The 23,238-nt window shown below is 44.6% G+C and overlaps 1 long non-coding RNA gene across 2 annotated transcripts in view; it reads left to right on the plus strand.

Annotated features, from left to right (window-relative positions):
* The window catches only part of LOC121040788 (uncharacterized), a 59,765-nt gene extending 40,850 nt beyond the window's left edge, over positions 1-18,915 (plus strand). The window contains exon 5 of one of the 2 annotated variants that reach the window (XR_005795442.1): positions 18,629-18,915. This is a non-coding gene — a long non-coding RNA (uncharacterized LOC121040788). Of the gene's footprint in view, positions 1-1,355; positions 1,702-18,628 lie in introns of those variants that run through there. The other variant, XR_005795441.1, reaches the window with a different exon arrangement.
* Positions 18,916-23,238: the final 4,323 nt, after the last annotated feature.

The raw sequence follows: 23,238 nt of genomic DNA on the forward strand, positions 1-23,238 counted from the left end.
TTTTTCCCAAATAAAAAAAAAACATGCAGAGGAATAATGTAAAGGTAGTTCTGTCTTTGGGTGAGGCAGATATTATATCTAATCCCAGTTCTGCCATCCACTGTGTGATTTGGGGCATGTCACTTAACCCACTGAGCTCATTGGCCGCAAGTGTAAAATTACAGTGCTACCTGCCTTATAGGCTGGTTATAAAATCCATCATGCTCTGTCCCTAACTCCTGCCTCTGTTTTCTAGCCACTTCCCATGGGCACAGTGTTCTTTAGTCATAACAGGCTACTCAGGGCTCCCTCTGGTCTCTGGTTCTCATTCAAGTCAAGATTCATCTGCCTGGGGTGCCTGGGTGGCGCAGTCGGTTAAGCGTCCGACTTCAGCCAGGTCACGATCTCGCGGTCCCTGAGTTCGAGCCCCGCGTCAGGCTCTGGGCTGATGGCTCAGAGCCTGGAGCCTGTTTCCGATTCTGTGTCTCCCTCTCTCTCTGCCCCTCCCCCGTTCATGCTCTGTCTCTCTCTGTCCCCCCCCCAAAAAAAAAAAAAAAGATTCATCTGCCTGAAACAATCTCCCACCCCACACCCATTTTCCAGGCTGATAGCCTCTCATCCAACAAGCCTCTTTATAGATGTCACTTACTCCAGGAAGTCTTCTTTAACACCACCTCCCCCAGTTAAAGTTTAAGTTGTGTGCCCTCCCATGAGTCCAGGGCATCTATGCATATTCCATCGAAGCACATGTTACACTACCGTATTGATTTTCCATCATGTCCCTGGACTGTGGACTCTGTGTGAGCAGAAACCATGTCCTTCTAATGGCATAGTATCTCTAGGGCTTAGTGCAAGACAAGACATATATGATGCATCCAATATATGTTTGTAAAATTAATTGAAATTTTTAAAAAAATTAAAAAAAAATTAAATGCTGTTCCGTTGCTGTTTATGTGGTTCTGAGATGAAAGTTAGTGCATTAGAAGTTAGACATATTAGAGCATGCTCCAGGATATTTTTCCACGTTGCTGTGGCTAATACTTGCAGTTGTCCTCATGGCCAGACCTTCCTCCCCCCCCCCCCCCCACTTTAGCCCAGACTCCACCTTCCCTTGAAGCTGAGACTTCTGGCTTTCCTTTTGAACACATTCTGCCACCTACCTATGACACTCCAGCCAAGACCCCAACCAAACAAAGCTCAATGCCTGATCTTCTCCTACCTTTGTTGATATAGCACAGTCCCACTCAAAGGGTTACATAAGATTCACTCTAACTTGCTATCTTTGAAACCATGTGACTAAATAACAGTTCTATTGGTCTTTAGTGAAGAAAGATCTAACTCAAGTATCCTCCTTTCTTCCTCTTCCCCTCCTACAGGTCAGATTTTCTAAGAACAAGGGGAGATATACTTCACATCACTTCTCTACTTGGAACTTGCTTCTTAGCACCCTGTTCTCCTTCCCATTCTGCCATGGGCCTCTGCCCCTCCTCACTGATCACCACTGGGAACTCCCAGTCAACCCCCTTTAATGGGTTCCTCTCCCTTCTCATAGGATCAGACAAGAGGTTGATGTGGGTCTGACCACACCTCAGTCAAGTGTGTGGACCTTCCATTCTACATTGTGTCAACACAAAGGAGTAGAGGTATTTTGGTCTTGTCTGAAAACTAGGGTAATTCAAGAAACAAACAACATATTTTCCTATTACAAAACTCAAGTCTGTACACTGCTCATGATTCTTTCTATGGCCTAAGGGAGAAATATCAAATAAGTAGATGTTTCTCATGGGGTTTCCATCATGGGCACATGCCTATTCCCGAAGAGGCTCTCACTTCTTCAAATGCCTCATTCTTCCCACTCTGCAGAGCAATGACCCCAAACTGAAAAATCTAACTCACTACCCAAAACTGATCCAGAATCTATCACCTTCCCAGTGATACATTTCTCTAAGTCTGGGTCAGTCAGCCTAAGGAAACTCAGAGGCACTTCATCAGCAATGGGGGAACATCCTGATTCCAGTGAAGTCTGGACCCCAGAGTAGGAGAGTGCTGTGGCTCCAAGCAGGATTTCTGCACCCAGGTGACCAGGGCTTGAATATGGCTCTGATTTTCCCAGCTGTGTGACTTTTGTCACGATTCTTTTTTTTTTTTTTAATGTTTATTTATTTTTGAAAGCGAAATAGAGCACGTGAGAGCTGGGGGTGTGGTGGACAGAGAGGGGGAGGACAGAGGATCCATAGCAGGCTCTAATGTGGGGCTCAGATCCGCAAACCATGAGATGATCACTTGAGCTGAAACCAAGAGTCAGACGTTCAATTGACTGGGCCACCTAGGTACCCCTGGTCATGTTTCTTAACCTGTCTACACCTCAGCCTCCTTATTTGTGATATGATGATAATAATAGTGATACTTTGCAAGTAGTCAGGCTTTAAAGAGTTAAGACATTAATAGAACAGAGCTTAGCAAAGAAAAAGTGCTGAATAAATTTTAGCTACCGCTATATATACATTTCCCCATTAATGTAGACATGTCTATCACTTTTTCTGTTTAGCAAGTAATTGTTGAAGCAGACATAAACACCTTCACAGGCATCTTCTGAGAACAAATACTAATTCCCAGATAGCACAATCTGGAAACATTTTTCTGAATGACTCAGGAGGAAATCTCAAAGTGGAGTCAGTACATAAAGTTCACTCCTTATGAACCTTCAACTTACAGGGGTCCATTAGGTGCAAATAGAACTTTTCCTGCTCTCTGCATTTTGGCTGGGGTCCCTAAGGTGACAGCAATAAATAGCAAGCACCTCCTTCCTCAGTTCTATAGGGACCTACTGGATACCAAAACTCACTAAAAGGTAGCCCACCTGGTCTTTCACACCCAGACTATATAAAAGGAGACTAAGCCACACTTGCTAAAAGCCTGGAGAGACTAGAAAGGGACATGAGGGGTGCTTTGTGTACTGATAATATTCAGCTTCTTGATCTGGTGCTTGAATCTTGAAATTCTCAAAGGGAGCTCATCGAAGGGAATTCCTAGGAATAGAGATCACTTGGTTGTTTTTATTTTGCTTTGAAGGTTTGAGGACATAGTAGTTGAACAGAGACCACAGCCCGCCTCATGTGCAGACCATTTCTGAAGGCAGGAGTCTGCCTGAAGCTGCCCAAGAGAGCAGCCAAAGACAGCAGCAGCAGGGGAGCATGTTCTCATGATGGTGGAGCATGACTGTATGAGTCCTCATGAGCCTTGTGGGCACCATGAAATATGTATTGAGACATCTTAAAAGGACCCCACCCTACAAGGTGGCCTGCTAGAGCAAGGAGACTCCCATATGGGAGGAGACTCCTCCCATAAGAGGCAGGAGATAAGACCACTGGGACAGGAGATGAGATGGAAGGAAGAAAGTGGGTCACAAGAGGTCAGCTGAAGAATATATCACCCATTTCAGGAACCAGTACAGCGCAAAAGTCTCAAAGTGGAGGATCTACAGATGCACATCGTGAAAAAAGGTATCAAAGGGCCCAGCACCTTAGCAGTGCCAGCCAAGAGAAAATCAAAAAGAGCCCCAATTACATAAAAGGCTATTTGCCCTTCTTTCCCTTTTGCCTAACTCCTTAACCTGGAGAAACCAAAAACAGCAAAGAAAGTGGAGGAGGGGAAGTGAGTCAGAAAGAATATTGCTTAAGCAGACTCTAAGATCAGACCCTCCTTCCCCATTTCAGGACCCCCAGTCAATGGTCAGGACTATGCTATGGAAACAAGAGAAGTTTTGAATTGGATCTGAGATCCAAGATTTGATTTAGACTCTATTGAGTCTTTTAATACTTGAGGAGTCACAATTATCAAATTAAGATTTGTTTGTTTTTTTAATGTGAAAATGACCAGACTTTAGAAGGGGACAGGGGAAGAAAACTGAGCAGCATACATTTTCAAGGCGGTCGTGGTGGCAATAATTTGGCAGGTTCCTGTGCGTAGCTGTTGGGCAATGCATTCACAATACGTTAGTCAAAACAAAACAAAACATATGCCAAGCAAAATTTCATCAGTCCTGCCCTCCACCAACAGAGACTTCTGAGTTGTTGCTTGCACAGGCTTGTCATAAATTGACCTGATCCTTGGCAAAAAGGTCTTTGTCTGTAAGACTGTTATGAAGGACCTAGTTCATTGCTTTCTTTTACTCCCTTTTCCTCCAGCCTGCTGGGCAGAGGAAAGTATACCCTTCAATCACTCCTTGAACCCACAAAGACCTACCCATAGGTCTCAATTTCTCTCTAGGGAGAGACAAGTGGCATTTTTATTTTTCTGGCCACAAAGACTTTGGGTATTTAATGCTGGGTGGAGAAGGAGAGGTACAATTTAGTTTGGAGAAAAGTAATTTAAGGACCTTTCCCAAGAAATAAAAACTTTCTCAGAAGGAAGCAAATTTAGAAATCCAAATGACTTCAAAGAGGGCTCAAGAATGGACTGGAATGATCCCTCCTTTCTCAAAACAACAAAACAAATCACAACAAATCACAACAAAAAAACCCATACCATGCCAGTAAACATCAAGAACTCAGGGATGTATGTGGACATCCCCTTTTCTCCTTCTTTCCTCTTTTCTATTCACTTCACTCTCATCCAGGATGATCTCAAATTGTTTCTCCGTCATTTATCCCACCTTGTTATTGGTTCCACCATTCTTTGAAAGCGAGCCACTTGGTCAGCCATATCTTCCTTTCACAGAGACTCAGGGAAGCAAATAAAAATTCCATGTGGAAACCAAAAGAGCCCAGAGGAAAGTGCTGTTCATTTTCTTCTGATAATCTACTCTCCTGAAAGCTTACAGTTTGGTAGAAATTCTGAATTTTCTTGAAGTAACTAGAGGTAGCACAGCTGGAATAGCAATATCTAAATAAAAATGCTGCCGACCTGCTGATATTAACTAGTCTAAAAATACCATGAAGCATGTGGTTTTCGTTACAGCAACAAAGCAACTATAGTATGACAAGCAGCCTGCCTTCCAAGATTACCCTCATTTACATGATATTATGTTACACGTGGAGCTGGACTCTTGGGCTTAAAGAAAAACAAGAGTTCCACGGCAAGAGGTGAAATGAAGAGTCAGGCACTCCGCCAGAGGTTTGAGATTACCCAGAAATGACTGAGCTCACAGTCACATGGCCTCCCTCTGCTCAGCACTCTAGCCTCACGTCACTTATTCCATTCATTTGGAACTTCTCACACGTGGCTCTTATCACAGGCCATTGTATGTAAGATCGGGGCAGAGACTACCTCTTGATCAAAACCACATAGAACCTTCCACATAGTCTTCAGCACCCATGGAGCTCAGGGGCAGTGATGCCATGTAGTTAGATGCAATATGGGTGGAAGGAACACAGACTCTGGTGCCCCAGAGCTGAGTCTCAAGCCTAGATGGCCTCTTTAAAGCTGTTTAACCTTCGGCAAGTTTTCCACTTCCCCAAGTCTCAGTTTGCTCATAAAAAGAATATTAGTATAAAAGTGGATTAATGCTATTATATTCAGACGTAAGATTCATCGCATGCTTATAACACACCATGGGTTCCACTTCACGTTGTCACGTGCACTATTTTATTGACCATCCACAGTCCTCTCACGAGGAAAGTAGTAGTATTAACCCCATTTAGAGATAAAGATACTGTGGGCCAAGGAAATTACAAAACTTGCCAAGATGACACGATAAGTAAGTAGCTGATTCAGACCCAAGTCTGACTCATGTCAAAGCTTGTGCTCTCATCCACAGAGTTTAAAGTCAACACCTAACATGACTACACCAGGCAAGGAGCAAAGTGGTTAAAGCAGAGACTCTGGTCTCTACCAGTTCCTTGATGGTACTTGTCTGAACTTCAGTTTTCTCACCTGTGAAACGGGGACAACAGAACCTACATCTGAGTATGGCTGTAAGGATAAAATGACTTAATATGCAGATGGCTATGGGATAATTCCCAGTACATAGAGGTGACTCTGCTATGTTTACTGTTTTTATTTTTTATTTTTTATTTTTATTTTTATTTTTTTTACATTTTTTATTTATTTTTGGGACAGAGAGAGACAGAGCATGAACGGGGGAGGGGCAGAGAGAGAGGGAGACACAGAATCGGAAAGAGGCTCCAGGCTCCGAGCCATCAGCCCAGAGCCTGACGCGGGGCTCGAACTCCCGGACCGCGAGATCGTGACCTGGCTGAAGTCGGACGCTCAACCGACTGCGCCACCCAGGCGCCCCTACTGTTTTTATTTTGATAAACCACTGACATATCAGTGATGACGGGGGCTGAAATAAGAGAATAAGAAAGAATAAGCATGGGAGGCCACCAGATGACTGCTCTGTGGCACTTGTAAAACCCCCATGGGAAACTTGCAGAGATGACTAGGAGCAATTTCAAGGGTGCTGAGTTCATACTTATGCAGAAGGAGGGATCTCGGAGATCTTAACATTTTACCATAATTATAGGATTCTAGCTGGTACAACCAAGAGACATCTAGAAAGAAATGTAATGCTAAGCAGATGTATACTTCACGTATGGCCTCACAGTTGAAGTCTGGAGAGTCAGGCTAGAGCAGTGCCCTGATGGCTTGGTCCCGGCTGCACCCCTGGAGGTACCGCTCCAGCCATGATGTCACTATGTGAAGTCACGTGACGATCATGAAGCTCACATGCCAGCTGATGCACCGTGAGGGAGCTGACTTGCCCTGTTCATCAACCCCATAAAATCATGTTCAGATCACGCCCATTTTGGAATGCTAGAAGGATACCTAGTGGGAGGCTTCCATGATGATAAGATGTTGTACCAAAACTGACCTGGGAATTTCGTAACAAACCATGCAAACAAGAAAAACAAAATCTCTCTAAGATGTGAGGTGAGGTGGGATTCAGTGATCAAGGAGAAAATGCAAACCACTTCCAAATAATTATGGAATTGCTGTCAACATTAAAGCTGTGGAAACTGATCAACTCTCATTTCCGAAATAAGATCTGAAGGAAGAGCTTTTTAGTCTCAAGATGTAACTGAGGGACCAAGAAAAAAACCCTTACGGCGCAAAGCCAGAAACAACTTCATCTTGGGGTGTGTTCCTGGATTTTGGTTCCACGTGTGAACTTCTGGCTGTAACAAAAATGATAAGCAAGTAAGTAAGCATTTTACCTTTTTCCAACTCTTTATTGCACAATTAGATTTAACCTCAGGTCTATTATTTTAGTTTTAATATCCATCACCAGCTAACTCACAGCGTCCTGGATATAAAGCCTTATCTTACCAAAAAAAAAAATCTAAATAAGAGGATGGCAAGGCTGCTTATGGGAAAGGCCCTCAGCCTTAGGAGACAATATGTAGAAATGACCAAAGACAATGGAAAAAAAAAAAAACAAAACAGGAATATAAAATCCGGCCATACTGCGTTTTATGTCTCCTGACTCAGTGATTTTAAATTATCGCTTTATTTTGGCAATACTATAAAAGTAATGCTGATAAGCTAGTTACTAAAATCTGGACATGACTTTAATAGAGCAAGGAAATAACAAAATTTTATTTTTAAAGCTGTTGATGAAATTTCTCTTAAGGAGAAAGCACCTTTGGCTTAGCAAAATGCCTTGAAGAGCCATTTGGTTGTGGAAAAGTAGGCTTTTGAAATATTGTTCAGAAGGAAGACCATTAAGCCCAAGAAAAGTATATTTTTGTACCCAATACTATAAGAAAAAATAAGTTTCCAAGGGCACACTGAGACGGTAGGGACAGAATAAGTTGATAGAAGAAATAGGTAGGTAAAGACGCAAGGCAGGAAGGAGAGGATCCAGGAGAGGACAGCTCAAGAGAAATTCTCACACTGGTGGAAAGAGCTGGGAATATCTCAATCTAGAAATCCATAGAGATATCTCATATGTAGTTTTAAAGAATTTGCTGTGTTCTGAGGCAATGCAATCCCCGCTGTCTCAAACTCTTTGTAAAAATGGGCTATACACAAATGGCATCAAAGAAAAAAATAACTGTGTTTGAGATCGAGGAAAGAAAAACCACAGGAGGCAAGTTAGAAGTAAGATCAAGAATTTAGTAGAAGCAGAAAAGCTAGAAGAGTTACCCCAGCCCACCCCAGCCCCTGAGAATTTCCATAGAGAGTGAGTAGAAATGTATGCTGGATTTCCCTTTACGTGCATGTGATGGGGGTCTCAAGCCATTTTTTTATGTGAGTGCTAATGGGTAGGGTGATCTATAAGCCTGGCAGAATTGGGGAACACGCAGACAGACGGTATCTGGATTACATTCAATAAGTGTCATCCCGCCTGATGCAAAAATCTCCCTTATTAAAGATTAGGTAGCATCACTACTGTCCCTGCAGCTGGGGCCATTACCAAAATATTCTGATAATCATTAGGAAAGCAGCTGGTGAAATTCAAATATAGCCCTTACAGCTAGAAAAATAGTTCTATCTCAAAAGTGATTACTCAGGATACAGCTGCCAGAGCAGGATTTCTTTATGTACAGAGAAAACTTTCCTATGAGCTTTTGGGGTGGCAATGGAACGAGCAATAAATCTATGGGCCTGGAAATCTGCACGACTGTGACAAAGACATGATTTTAAGGGATGAGTCAAGTTGTTCCTCTGGAAGAAGGATGAACTTTCTACTCTGGAAGTGATGTCCTCTGAAGTCAGTGTATCTTAAAGATCTGAGAGGCACTATTAGACGTGCCTAGCTACAGATCTTACGTTGCTGAAAGAGGGTATTCTCTTAAGATTTCTACACCCACGATGGCAAGTATTATAGAAAGTTCTGACAGTAACTGTGTGTCAAATTGTTCCGCCATGGTCTGTTGCAGACCATTGTAAAGAATTGCTTTTCAATACGGACCTCCCCATCGCTTTCCTCTTCAAGTCCTTCTGGGGGTCATTCTACTTGTAATCTGCCCTTACTTCCTGTTCTCTCCTGAACTGTTCTTTCAAAGGCCAATGGTGGCCCCGCTAAGTGAGAACTGAGCAACCTCTCTGCAGGCTGAGGCCTGCCTTACCTCCCTACCTTGCCTTACCACCTAAGGTAAAGTAAGAATGACACAGGGCTGAACTGACCAGTCTTGAGAACTGTGAAGGCTCCGTGGGATCTCTCCTATTCATTTTTATTTATTGCCATTGACAAAGCTCCTTCCTTTGACCAGTTCTGAGGCAGGCTCCTGTAAGTCCGATCTCTATCCTTGGCTCACTTAGCCCAGTTTTAACAAGAAACCTGCCGTGTCAGTCAAGTAAAAATCCCTCACTCTTAGTATCTGATCACCCTTGACATCTGATCAAATTCCTCACCCCGCACCCTTGATGTCTGATCACACTAGTCTGCCTTCAGTCAGAGGCCCGTCACATCAGTTTGGCCAGACCGCCCTAGCCTTGATGTTTTCTCTGGGTAATTTTCTATCCACTGACCCCTACTCTGCTCCTTGGCTATACATTTCTACTTTTCCTTGTGGTATTTGGAATTGAACTTGATCTCTCTCTCCTACTGTGAAACTCCCATTGCAACAGTTTCTCTTAATAAAGCCATCCTTTTGGTCTTTAACAAGTATCTGAATAATTTTTCTTTAGCACCAACCATCCGGGCTGCTTCCATGGCACACTTCTGGAAAAGCCGCCTTTGCTCCCTTCTCAGACCTCTCAGGACCCTGAACTCCAGATCCACTCTCTCTGATTTTTGCTTCCAAATCCCTTCTCCATCTCATTGCTAGCCGCTTAGATCAGGCACTGTTGGCTCTCCTCTGACCACGTGATCACTCTTATCTCTGGCCTTCTAATGGTTTCACTGCTTGTTGCCAGATCATTCCCATCTCCCCTGATACCCCCCACACACATACACACACCATACTTCCTCCACACTGATGGTCACAGCAACACAAACACAGCTCTGACCTTGCTCCCTGATGTAAATCCTTCAGTGTCTCTCCACATACACCAAGGTACAACTCTGCATCTAATTCTCCAAACATTTTTTTTTTGCTATCCCCCTTGCTCAAAAAGGTCACTGCTGTTTCACACTCCCGGACCTGATGCTTCCCCTCCTGGAACTATCCATTCTTCTCCCTCTGTCTTTCTAAATGTACTTCTAAAGTCAGTGTAGCCATCACCTCCTCCAGGAAGCCTTCCCTAACCCTGCCCAGTGAGAAGTGGGGTCCCTCCTGTGCCTGAAAGAATCCTAAAGAGGACTTGGTAGGCTTGGTGAACTGAGCCCCTCACACATACAGCTCACAGAAATGAGAAGTGAGTACGATAATGGCAACGTGCGCATTCTCACCAGGGCCACAGCGTTCGAAAACCAGACAGGGAGGGAGTTGGTGGACGTGGATTCCCAACGTTCCCCTTAACTTATGGACACCTACTCACATTGGTGGTGTTATGGCGACGTTCCGTAAGGTTACGGTGAGTCTCGAGTCGTGCCCTACAGGCCTCGTAGAACCCTGACCACATCAACGCAAAAGTCCAACATTATTAATTTATGTGACTTGGAAAAACAGCCTGTACCAGAACGTGCCTCCTGCGTCAACACCCTAGTTCGTCCAGCACAGCGCCACCACCCCGCCTCCTGCACAGGCCCACGGCGCATGCCCATGGTGCTGCGGCTGCGCAGTGGGGATCACCGCGCGGGCGGGTAGCACCCGTTTTGCCTCCATTATCATGGGAGCTGAAAGGCACTGAAAACAGCAGGTTGGCCAGAGGCTATGGCAGTGTTCTCATGGAATCCTAATTAACGTGTCAGAGACGTATTAATCTATGAGAGCCTTTCGTGGCCTGAGAGTTGTAGTAGTTGCCTTTCTCGTCAATCAAGCTGCGAATTCCTTGAGAGCAGAGGCCATATCTCCTTCAACTGTGTATCTCAAGGAATTCCGCTTGGTAAGCAGTCTATAAACTTTGTGTGGAGGGATCAATAAAACTGAACTAAGAATTCCATGAGGACAGGGTCCATGCCACGCATCTTCCTGGCACTTAACGCAGTGCCAACACTTAATACGTCAGATGTTCTCAATTAGGAGTCTCCAAAGGTAAAGATATATGTGTGTGTATATATCTATGTCTATCTCCACATTTTTCATGTGTCATTTTTATAACATATTGACAATATATGTAATATTACAAAAATCCTAAACTATAACATTACACTCAACATTGCTGCTCATAGCAGAAATTGTAGGGGCGCCTGGGTGGCTCAGTCAGTTGAGCGGCCGACTTCGGCTCAGGTCATGATCTCTCTGTCCGTGAGTTCGAGCCCCGCGTCGGGCTCTGTGCTGACAGCTCAGAGCCTGGAGCCTGTTTCAGATTCTGTGTCTCCCTCTCTGTGACCCTCCCCTGTTCATGCTCTGTCTCTCCCTGTCTCAACAATAAATAAAACGTTAAAAAAATTTTTTTTAAAAAAAGAAAGTATATCAGTTTGATGTAGAAATGCTGGTTTTAGCAAATGACAATATGTTCTGATTCATTGCTTTTTATAAATTGATTTATTTCATAGAGCAAAAACAAATCCATAATTATTTAGTACAGTGTTTTGGTAAGCAAAATCTTGCACACAAAGAAGAAATAAAAGGGGTTCTTGGTGCTGAATAGCTTGAGAGCCAGTGCAGTGCAACTCAATTTTGAAAAATTAGATATCTCTAGTATTTACTTTCGTCAAAAACTGCGGTCACAACAGCTGTGTCCTTAGTTATACAGACATGGCTACGTGAGGTGGATGGAGAAGAATCAGGAGACTGAGTTAAAACTTTCAGGTATTCCATATGGATGACAGAAAAGCAGGAACAAAGCAAAGCCTTCATTCGTTCGTAGCTGATACCAGGAGCTAACTTACTGGCCCTCACGAGGTCCTCCTTGGGATGGTACCAGTATGGGGGGTAAATGAATCCTATTTGTTCACTTCCTGTTTGTGTGACCAGAAGTTTCTGCATATGTTGTTGTATTGGTCAAGGCATTGCCAGTTTCGAATGACGAATATCCAACTTTGTTTGACCCAAATGTCAATTTATTCGTTCTCCTATTTGAAAAGATGAGGAGGAACGGGTCTGAGTTCAGGTGTGGCTGGATCCAGGACATCAGATTATGTCATTAAGATGCAATTGCTCCAGCTCCCCCTTTAGGCTCTGCTTCACTCCTCCTTAAGCAAGTTTTCTCTACTTGATGGCACAGATTATCTCAGCAGCTACAGACTTCAATGGGTCTTTGCTCTTGCAGTCTTCAGAAGGAGCAAACTTCTCTCTGTGAGCCCCTAATATGACTCTGAATGAATGGCTCTGCTTGAGTTGGATGTCTACCACGGGACATATTGCTGTATTAGAGAGATGGCGTACGACTGTCCAGTCTGGTTCAGATGCCCAACCCTCGGGGGAAATCTCCTTGTGAGGGACAGACCACCAAATATGGGAGGAGAATTTCCCAACTGAAAGATGCTGGGCAGACAGAGTCAGAGCCAAGATCTATGTGTCGTGTCTCCTCAAGCACTGTGTCTACAACCTCCCTATATGTGGCCTAATCGTATATTTTTCCTGAAAGGCCTGAAAAATGTACTCCTAGGTGTAGCTCAAAGTAAAGCAAAGCAAAACAAAACAAGACAAAAACCACTTGTGATTGGAGAAGCCATGAGGTTCCAGACGCTGTAACAACGTAAAAGACTTTGAATGCTCAACTTCTGACAAATACTCGCTCAACCGTGATGCCTCAGTTTCAGCGAAAAAGTGCGTGTTCTTTAAAAAAGATTTACCTCTTCAGCTAAGATGGAGATTCTGAGGCAGGATAATTTAAGAGCCGGAAAAAGCCAAATAATGTTTTCATCAGGGGAATAAGATAGCATCCGTTCTCTGGACTGGACGCCACCCAAGAAAAGCCATTACCCAGCAGTGACACGTGAAAGATCTGCTTTGATTTCATGCGGGAGAGTGTTTAGCAGTGTCAAGACAAAAACATGCCAATTCCCATGGGTTGTCAAAAAAAATGCCATTATAAGCACAACCCTGAAAAAAACAAATCCACGCCCATTGCAAGCGTCACCAAGCTTTTGATGGAAAATGGATACATTTGCCAGCCTAGAAGAATAAAGAGAACGCTGGAAGGAGTGAGAGAAGGGAGGGAGGGAGGAAGAAAGGGAGAGAAGGAGGGAGGGAAGAATAAATGAAAGAGAAGAAGAGAGTGTGAGAGAAAGGTGACCCTTTAGCCTGCTCCAGATTTGTGTGAAAAGTGTAATAATTAAGAATACAGGCTTTGACCAGAAACAGAAAGACAAATACTGTGATGTGAAATATGTGAAATAATAAAATAGTCAAACTCCTAGAAGCAGAGAGTACCATGGTGGTTGCCAGGGGTTGGAGGGAGAGGGAAATGAGGGGCGATGGTCAAAGGGTACAAATATTTAGTTTTGCACAATGAATAAATTCTGGATATCTGCTGTACAGCCTGGAGCCTGGAGCCAACAATACCATTTTGTATACTTAAAATTTGCTAAGAGGGTAAACCTTATGTTAAGGGTTTTTACCACAATAATAATGATAATGGTAGTGTCAGTGATGATAATAAAGGGGGCAGGAGGAAAGTTGGGGAGGTAACGGATAATGTCTGTGGCCTTGATGGTTGTGATGTTTTCACGTGTGTCTGCTTATCCTCAAACTCATCAAGTGGTACACATTACAGACGTACAGTTTTTTAATGTATCAATCCTACCCCAGTGAAGTAGTTTTTAAAAAAATTGATTGCCTTGGGGCGCCCGGGTGGCTCAGTCGGTTAAAGCGTCCAGCTCAGGTCATGATCTCACGGTTTATGGTTCAAGCCCCGCGTCGGGCTGTGTGCTGACAGCACAGAGCCTGCTTGGGATTTCTCTCTCCCTCTCTCTCTCTGCCTCTCCCCTGCTTTCTCTCTCTTCATAAATAAGTAAACTTTAAAAAATAAAATAACAGGGGCGCCTGGGTGGCGCAGTCGGTTGAGCGTCCGACTTCAGCCAGGTCACGATCTCGCGGTCCGTGAGTTCGAGCCCCGCGTCAGGCTCTGGGCTGACGGCTCAGAGCCTGGAGCCTGTTTCCGATTCTGTGTCTCCCTCTCTCTCTGCCCCTCCCCCGTTCATGTTCTGTCTCTCTCTGTCCCAAAAATAAAATAAAAAAATAAAAAAACGTTAAAAAGATTAAAAAAAAATAAAAATAAAAAAATAAAATAACATTTAAAAAAATTGATTGCCTTAGAGAGTGATCGCTAAGGGGCTCAGGGTTCCCTTTTGGGGTGATGAAAATGTCCTAAAAGGATTATAGCGATGGTTCTACAATTCTGTAAATATAAGAAGTCACCGAATTGTAGACTTTAAATGGGTGAATTATGTGATGTGTGGATTATATCTCCATAAAGCTGCTCAAGAAAAAATATTTCAATTGAAAAAAGAAGAAGACCGGCTTTGGACTCAGGATATCAAGGTCGGACCCTGCCACTGAATTGTTACCTAAAGTTGGTCACTTGACCTCCCCAGGTCTCCGATTCTTCACCTGCAAAGCAAGGAGAAAAATAATAGTGTGGTTAACGCTTAAAAGCAGCGATGGCTGACAGTGCTGAGCCAGGTGCCAGGGCAGGGCTTGCAGTAAATGCTCAGGAAATTAGATGTGGTGTCACTATAGGCTGAAGGAGACAGCGTATCCTGGAGCTCCGTGGAGAATATTTCCTGTACAGAGAAGGTATTTAAATTCACCCACTTCAAAATGCCTGGTTGGGAATCCTGAATAGGCTTTGCCTCTGTATTTCATAGGTAGAACGGCAGGCTGTAAGTAGAAGTACACTCTTGTTTGACAGCTGGAAACTAGGAAATGACATCTAAAGAATCTTCTGCCTTACGGAGCTCGACTTTTCGCAGAACACTAGAGGTCCCTCTTGGCACTGAATCTTCCAGCCCTCGTGGTGTAGAATTCAGAGTGACAATTTTCTACCTCAGCCCCACTAGATGTCTCTTCAATAAAGTTATAAGACAGTGCTCTGACATCGGTTCGGTGCCCACAAATCATCGCACAGAGAGGACACAGTTTAAAAGCCAGGCAGTTGGCCTGAATGTGCATGCATCCTAGAAGCCACCTTCTGCTGCCACACATACGATCCCGATGGAAGAAGTCGTTCTCCGGAAGCATTTTCTGGTAGTAAGATATGGGGGGTGGAGGGGCAGAGGCAACGTTAATTAGGAACCATAGAGGGTACTTTGAAGTCATAGAGGAAGTGCTGTGTAAGACATTAAAAACAAGGTTGCTCTCCCAGAGTCAAATTATCAAATCAGCAATGGAGGTGTTAGAGATGGGCAGTTACCTTAAAACAGATAAAGCAGTCCACAGGCCAGAGCAAGACTTAGCTGTGTGTTGTTGGAAGGGACTGATGCATCCAAAGCAAAACAGTGTTCCTTTGGCAGCTGGTCATCCCAGGAAAGCTGGAGAGAGCGAGAGAGACATGTTTGGGTAATGTAGCAGAGAAAGAGGTTCCCTGACCCTGGTTCTGTGGCAGCATCGTAATCCCCAGCGAGCGATTGGACCATCTCACTACTGAAACCTCAAGTGCCTTAGCAGTCACATCACCAGATTCCACCCTGACCGGCATGGCTTCTGTCATTTGAGCCCCTGTGGTCATCTGCCGACGGGGAGCGAAGATGCCACTTAAGCCGCGTGGGTGAGAGTTCTAGTCCGCATGGGTAACAGGTCCATTTCTCATTCTGAACTTTATATCTCACATTCTGGCATGTTCTTCAGTCCCTTCTGAATTTGGTAGCATGAGTTAGCCTCCCCCAGACTCATGCACTCCAGGACATTAACAAGATTGAGGTTCCCACCCTGTGAGGCATGTCCTGGGTTGGGGTGTTTTCACCAAAGCAATTCTACCTGTTAAGCTGGTAATTCTACCAGCTACCTCCTGGAAATACCTCCTGTAGATACATGGCTTCCATGCTTGGATTTCCAATTTACATAGTCCTGAATCTTGTTTTGCTGCGAAGCTAATTGTTTTCCAGTGTCAGTAAATTGCGCTGAGACAGTGCTCTCCATGACAGTGTTGACTGAGGGGCTTTCCTGAAGGAAAACCCTAAAGGATAATCTAATGCTAGCATGCTTTGGGCTTCTCTCTTATTAACAGAGGACGACAACTCTAATGACCTCTTGGCTGACACCAGGTTAAGTAGCCGTGGCCAGGCTGACCATAGAAACGTATTCAATCGTTCAGCGAATATTGAATGAGCACTTGCTGCCTCCAGGTGCTGTCCCAAAACCAGGATGCGGCAGTGAATTAGACCAAGCCCTTGCCCTTGGGGGGCTACTAGTTATCGTTGCATAAGCGTAACTAGTAAACAAACACATAAGTAAAGTACAGAATGTACTCCCGTCGTGACGAGGGCAGTGAAAAAACTAACGCAAGGAAGGAGCACCAGAATCGCCGGTGATGCAAGTGATCAGGGTAAGCTGCACTGAGGTCGAACTCGAAGGAGGCGAGGAAGCCAGCCAGGTGCTTCCCTGGGAGAGGACTGTTCCAACAAAACACAGCAAGTACGAAAGCCCCAGGGTGAAAGCCTGTCTGCGGCATCCACGTGGCTGGTGTGGAGTGGGCGAGAGAGAGAAGGTAATGCCACAGACATAAGGTTGGGAGAGGGGATTTGATTAAGCCAGGCATTTCGGAAATGTAAGCATAACCCTAAATTGAAAACGTGCTAGAGACGCCTGGGTGGCTCAGTCGGTGAAGCATCCGACTTCGGCTCGGGTCATGATCTCACGGTTCTTGAGTTCCAGCCCCGCATCAGGCTCTGTGCTGACAGCTCAGAGCCTTGGAGCCTGCTTCGGATTCTGTGTCTCCCTCTCTCTCTTTGCCCCTTCCCTGCTCACGCTCTCTCTCTGTCTCTCAAAAATAAATAAATGTTTAAAAAAATTTGTTTTAAAACATGCTAATAATTTTCCTCATTTCACAATCAAGGCTGGGTTTGCCACACACACACACACACACATACACACATTAAGAAAGTGTGTTCTTACTACTTTTTAGTGAAACCATTAAAACTATGAGCAGTGCACCGAGGGAATGGCAGTGTGCTGGTGTATGTCATGCCTATATGGTGACAATCTCTCCCCTATGGCTCTTCTCCTCTAAGCTCCTTGCTTCACATCCCTGGGATGGCTCTTTCCACATAGTCATATAGTTACTTATCTACTTGTCTGTCTTCCCCCTGATTATGAATGACTTGCAGGCAAGAGCTTCACTTGTTTTTTGTAACTCCAGCACAAGCTAACTACAGGGCACAAAACGGGAGCTGAATAATGGCCTTCTCATTTAAACTGAACTCAGTGGCTACTTAGTATGTGGGCAATAGCTGCTAACTTCTTGAGGAGCCCTCAGTATATCAGTTTAAAAAAAAAAAATCCACACCTATTCTTGAGAAAAGAAGTGTAACACAGCGAATCACCTCCAGAAACTGAACATACGTTATTCTGATAGGGTAAGAATGTATAATTGGGGAGAGCAGGCTTTGGGTCAATGCATTGACCGAAATGCTGAAAATTGAAGTAGGAGCACAGAGGTAATCTGATTATATTTCAGGATGGCTAATTACATTCCCACGAGACACGCAAGCACAGTAAGCAAAAAGCACTGCCCTCCAACTTGGCCTGGGTACAATGGCATCGTGACCACAGACTCAAGCCCATTCGAGTCAGACTGCCCTGGGTTCTACTCTCAGCTCTATGCTTTATTAGCCAGCTGGCCCTGGGCAAGTTACTTACCCACCCTGATCCTCAGTTTTCCCGTCTATTAAAAAAAGGGGGGGTGGGGGGTCATAAAATAGTACATTCCTCAGAAAGATCTGAAGTGTAATAAATGATATTATCAATGGTGAGCACCCAACACGATTCCTGACATCCTGACAAAGCATTCCACCTGATGTGATTTATTATAATGGACAGAAGAAGCCAGTATTCCACCTTTTATCATCCTGTCTAACTTTCATTTGGTTTTCCTAATTTTCATAGTTGCCACTTGTTTTTTCATCTGTGTTATGGAGCACTACAGATCAAAATCTACGGTAACAGATCCCTGAGCCAGTCCATAGTGCCTTATCTGCAACCAAAATACAGAAAGACGTAAAAATTTGCAAGTTTTTTCACATGTCCTTTGGAAGTAAAATCTGAGCTGACCTAGGTCACGTGGTTGTACACCCTTGCTGGAACTCCTGAGGAAATCTATTTAGTCTTTATTTACTGTACTTGATCGTGAACAGTCATAGTTTTGCTGCCGACATATTAGTGTATTTGGGTATGAGGTACGGCCCCAGATTCTGCTGGTATGTTGCATAATACACGGCATGTGCTCTGCATTGCTTTTCTAAAATCCAAAGGCATCTGGATTCGGAAACACATCTGGCCACCAGGGGTTCAGGTAAGAGCTTGTGGGCCTGACAGCACTGAGGGGCGGGATCTGTACATTGCTCTGCGTGCTGGGATTGACCAAGGTCCTCATTTATGCTTACGGTGGCCTTGATGGCCCAGATTCCACTTAGCAGAAAAGTCAGACATCTGACTTCCGACTTCCTCAAAACACAAAGGGAGAGAGCGTGCCTTCCTGAAGGAAGGCAGTGTCTCTTAGTCACCTCTAAGGAAAGCTGTATTGAGTTGACCTTGGCTGTTGTTATCTTTCCTAGGGAACCCTGAATACCAGGATGGTACTTGATTACCACCGGCTACAGATTCTCAACAGCCCTAGTTTTCCGGGTGTGATCTTTGATGCAGACCAGCATCATCAACCAGGTAGTTCAGACAAGATTTTGTCTCCCACTTCGCAAGCTTCACACCTCACAGGGTCACCTGGCCTTCACAACCAGCATTTAAACATCCGTCTCAGTGGATGATGGATCACCTCTTGGGCCTAATAACCGGTTGTGGTTGTGTTTTGTGGCAAAGCACGGTGGTTGTGTTAGGGGAAGGGAGGGAGCTGCAGACAGGAAACGTCACGTTTGGGAGGTCTAACACCTCAAGGACTCTGTAGTTGGGGCAGAGGAGGCTGAGAGGAGCTGGGGGCAGGGGTGAAAGGGTGTGTGGGTGACTGCAAGGAACTTGGGCTATGCCGTGGTTTGAAGACCCTCTAATTAAAAGGCCTCAGGCGTGGCACCCACCGTGGGGAGCCACAATTCACAGCATATCCTATTATCTTAGGCCTGAGATAATTTGATAGTATTAAACGCCTGCCCTCTTTGGCCTGGGCCAGAACTTACATCTATTTATTTATTTATTTATTTATTTATTTATTTATTTATTTAGGTTTGGGGGGGGTGGGGGAAGAGGTAACGGATAATCTTATTTTTAAGAAATGCACACTGAAGTGTATGAGGGTACAGGGACAAGATAAAAATCCAGATCTACAAAATGAGACTCTCTAGAAGTGAAGCCCAGACACAAGCAGCTTGTAGAAAATGGGCCAAGGGATTTTCAGGCACAAATTTGAGAACGCATGAAATATATATCGTCGCTGCTGCAAGTGGGTGGTGCTCACGGCAGCTCTGGCCTCATTTGGGAGCTCGTTAGAAACGTGGAATCTCTGACCCCACAAAGACTGACTGCATCTGACCCTGCATCTTTAATATGATCCCCCAGGTGATTCCTGACACCCGGAAGTTTGAGAGGTCCTGATCCAGATCACCTGCTTACAAATGCAGGTGTTACAGGTGCACAAAACTCATCTGCCAAGGTTTTTTTAAAGGCTTTTCTTTGCTGTTCTCCCTGGTTGCCTTCAGCCGCCAGGAAGAAGGAAGGGTAGGGAGAAGGGCAGCCTCAGCAGACGTAGCTGTCATTGATGACGACCGTCACTCTGCATTCGGCTCGGGTGGAAAATTTACTGCTGTTTCACAGATGTCACTGGAGTCCGTCAGGGCATCACTCTTACGTTCTCCCTTCCAGACTCACTGCCTGGGTGGGACACATCACCCCCGACAGACACATCAGTTGCTGCCCCTGATCGACCCTTAGAGCTGGCATAGCAAGTGTCACCACGGAGCTGGAACTACAAGCTTAGTCAGATACCGGGCAGGAGTTATTCCTGATGCCAAAGACTCACTTAGAATTGCAGTAAGAGCACCTTTTGAAATGGACCTAGGTTGTTTAATGATACGAACAAAGCAAAACAAAAAAACTCTTCTTGCCTCAAAATATGTGAAACAGAACTGATCTTCCAGTGCTGAGGATAAGGCTTCTCTAGTCACCAGGAAGCATTCTTTCCTGAAGAATGTTCCAAAGAACACTAGCCTAATAGATGCTCCTGGCAAAAAAAAGACTCCACAACTGAATAAGGAAACACTATATTTAGGACTATAGTTTAAAACACTATATTTTCAGTTTCTCCTCTTGGAAATTGAAAATGTACATTAGCATGTTAAATGCTCTGAGAAGTCCTGCATTAAAAAAAAAAAAAAAAAAAAGTCTGGTTCTGCCTAGCAGTGTTTCCCAAATGTATTCTTTGATGGGATTCCGATTTTCTCCAGTACTTGCATTTTCTAGAACTCGTGCCTTAAGGGAAACACTGAGGGAACATCTTGCAGAGAATTTATATATAAAGGAAGAGCTCGATTAGTCCCATAAATGGACAGTCAAAAGGAGAAAGAAAGGCAGTTGTGAAGAATATCTAAAAATATTGACCGGGCCTCTGGACGTGGGAACTGGGCTTCCATTCCGTCAGGAAACTGCCAAAGGGGTAAAGAGGCTCCTCGGATCCTGAACAGAAAAGAAACAATATTCCTTGTCTGCTTTAGAGTGAAGAATTGGGATGATTAGTGAGCTTCCAGAAGATCCACCTGCCCCCCCACCATTCTTCAACCCCCTACCCACTCCACCACCAAATCCTACCTCCCTTCTCAGTATCCCACTTCTCACACGCCCACTGCCCCCACCCTGGGTCCAGCTGCCTGGGCCACTGAAGGGCCAGCGATGGCCAATGCATGGCCATCCATTACTGGATCTCCCCACCTCCACTTCTGTCCCCCTAATGTGCCACCCACACTGCAGTCCACTGGTTAAAACCTTCCCAGAGCTGCCCTTTGCCAGGAAGAAAGCAGAACAGGCCTGGCATTTTCCAGCTGACTCATCTCGATTGATTCCCCCACTCCTTCTCACGTTCCAGCGGTATGCGCTTTCTCCTGCCATCTCAAACATGGACTCGCCTTCCCATCTCAGTTTTGCCTATGCCTTCGTCCGATCACTAAGCAGAAGTTGTTTCCTCTAGGAAGACTTCCTTGATTTGATAGTCTAGGTCCACAGTTCAGTGCCGGTCCACAAGCTGTCCATAATGAGATCATTGCAGAAATCGAGAGATGAGCTTTTAGAAATGTTGACAGTATTTTAATTATGACATCCAAACACGCGATCAGTAGACAAATCTTGTTGAAAAGGGAAAGGACCAGGCCAAATGTTATCTAACTCATGTGGTGAGTCTCTCAGGGCGCCAAGTGATACGAGTATCGTCCATGACAGATTAGAGAGGAAAACTGATCCTCTATCACACAGGGTCCGAGAAGCATGGGTCAAGGTCACGTTGCCATGTGATACCCACTCATAGTACCAGATACCTTCCATTCAAAGCATTTATCATGAATGGTAGTTTCCCATAGATTTTTTTTGTTTTTTACACCGTCTCCTACACAGACGCCTAGCTTCGTGCCAGCGGGCACCAGGCATGCTGCTGTCAGTGTCCTAGCCTAGCACAGTACCTGGCACAGACCTGATACTCAATAAATGTGTCTAATCAATAAGGGGAAAGAGTGAGCCTTGTTGATTTTAACTGTGTCACCTCAATAGCAATCTTTGTACTTCCTGAGTCACCTGTGGCTTATATATGAGGTTGGGAGCGTGGTGGGGGGTATTGAGAGGGAGCTAAGAGAATTGTTCTATTTCGTGAACTCAGCCACACCCTTCCAGATCATGTTTCAATGGCGGAATGAACGTAAAATGCAAAGCAGACGGCGTTGTTGACATGAGTACAGAAGAACATTCTGTCGTGGGTAACTCAGATCTGGAGCTTTCTACTGTCACCCATCACAGGTGTTTTGTTTGATATTTCTATTTCACTCTAATTAAGTAACATCAGAAAATATTATTGCCCTTACAGGAACAGAGCTGGACACAGGCCAGCTTTCTGCGGTATTTCCTCATACAGCTCTCCCCTCCATGCCTTTGTTCCTAGCTGTTTTGCTGATCGAATGGAGAGAGAGAGACCTCGTGAGCTGGTATGACTCTGACAGCTTGACTTCTGGCAGCTGCTGGACCTCAGAGCATAATTTCCTCCCTCGTGGGTTATCAGAATCAAACACCCCTGGCTAATCAGGATTTCAAAGGATGCAGATATCCAGTTTAATTTAAGAGGATTATTCCAAAACAGCTCCGAGTAGGGCATTTGGACTTTGAGCCCCCTAACCGTTTGCTCACACAGGCATCAGAGGCGGCTGGAATCTTGAACTTTTTCCAAGAAAGGGAAGAGATTTCAATATAAAAGAGCAGTGGACGTCTTCAGACAGTCTTAGCCCCAGCACTGGGAAAGGTACCTAATCCCCCTGGGCCTTTACTTCCTCATATGTTTAAAAAAAGAGGATTTGACCAGATGACCTCTCCAATCTCTTCTAGCCCTGAAATTCTCTGACTGTAATCTCTAAGGCCTCTTCTAGCTGTAAAATTTGGGAACTGAATAATTCAAACTCCTCTCGGCCACAGGCATCAAGAACGCTGAAGAGCTCCGTATCTATTCCCTCACTGCCTCAGTTTGGTACTGAAAGAGGTGGCAAAGGTCATATTTATACAAAGGACTTCCCATGTGCTACTCACTGAGTTTCTACTTTATTCTGAAAAGTCTGCGGCATACAGCCTCACCCCCCATACTGTGAAGACAAAATTGTTTACAAAATCCCACGACTCGGAGATCTAACGCTAGTTCTACAGACGGAAGCGTATATACTAATATCATTCCTAAGAAGAGTGTGCCTGGGAAAAAGGCTCTAGGGTCACATAAAGTTCCAAAACACCGTCCTTGGTCCCCTCTCATTGATGGATCACCTTACAGAAGAGCATATTGGAGCGTAACACGCCCTGCACTGGAGAAAACTTCTTGAACTTTGCTTGCCTTACCATTTCCCAACATTTGACCACCGAAGTCTATTTATTTTCCCTCTGAAACATTTATTATCATTTTCTAAACTAGACCTCCACAAAACCTACGTAGGAAATGCTGCTCTGAGCATCACCTCCCACTTGGTAGATGCAGGGCGTTCCTTCA

The sequence above is a fragment of the Herpailurus yagouaroundi genome, unplaced genomic scaffold (assembly GCF_014898765.1).
Source record: "Herpailurus yagouaroundi ecotype Mexico unplaced genomic scaffold, PumYag 182, whole genome shotgun sequence".
In the NCBI taxonomy this organism is placed as follows: Eukaryota; Metazoa; Chordata; class Mammalia; order Carnivora; family Felidae; genus Herpailurus; species Herpailurus yagouaroundi.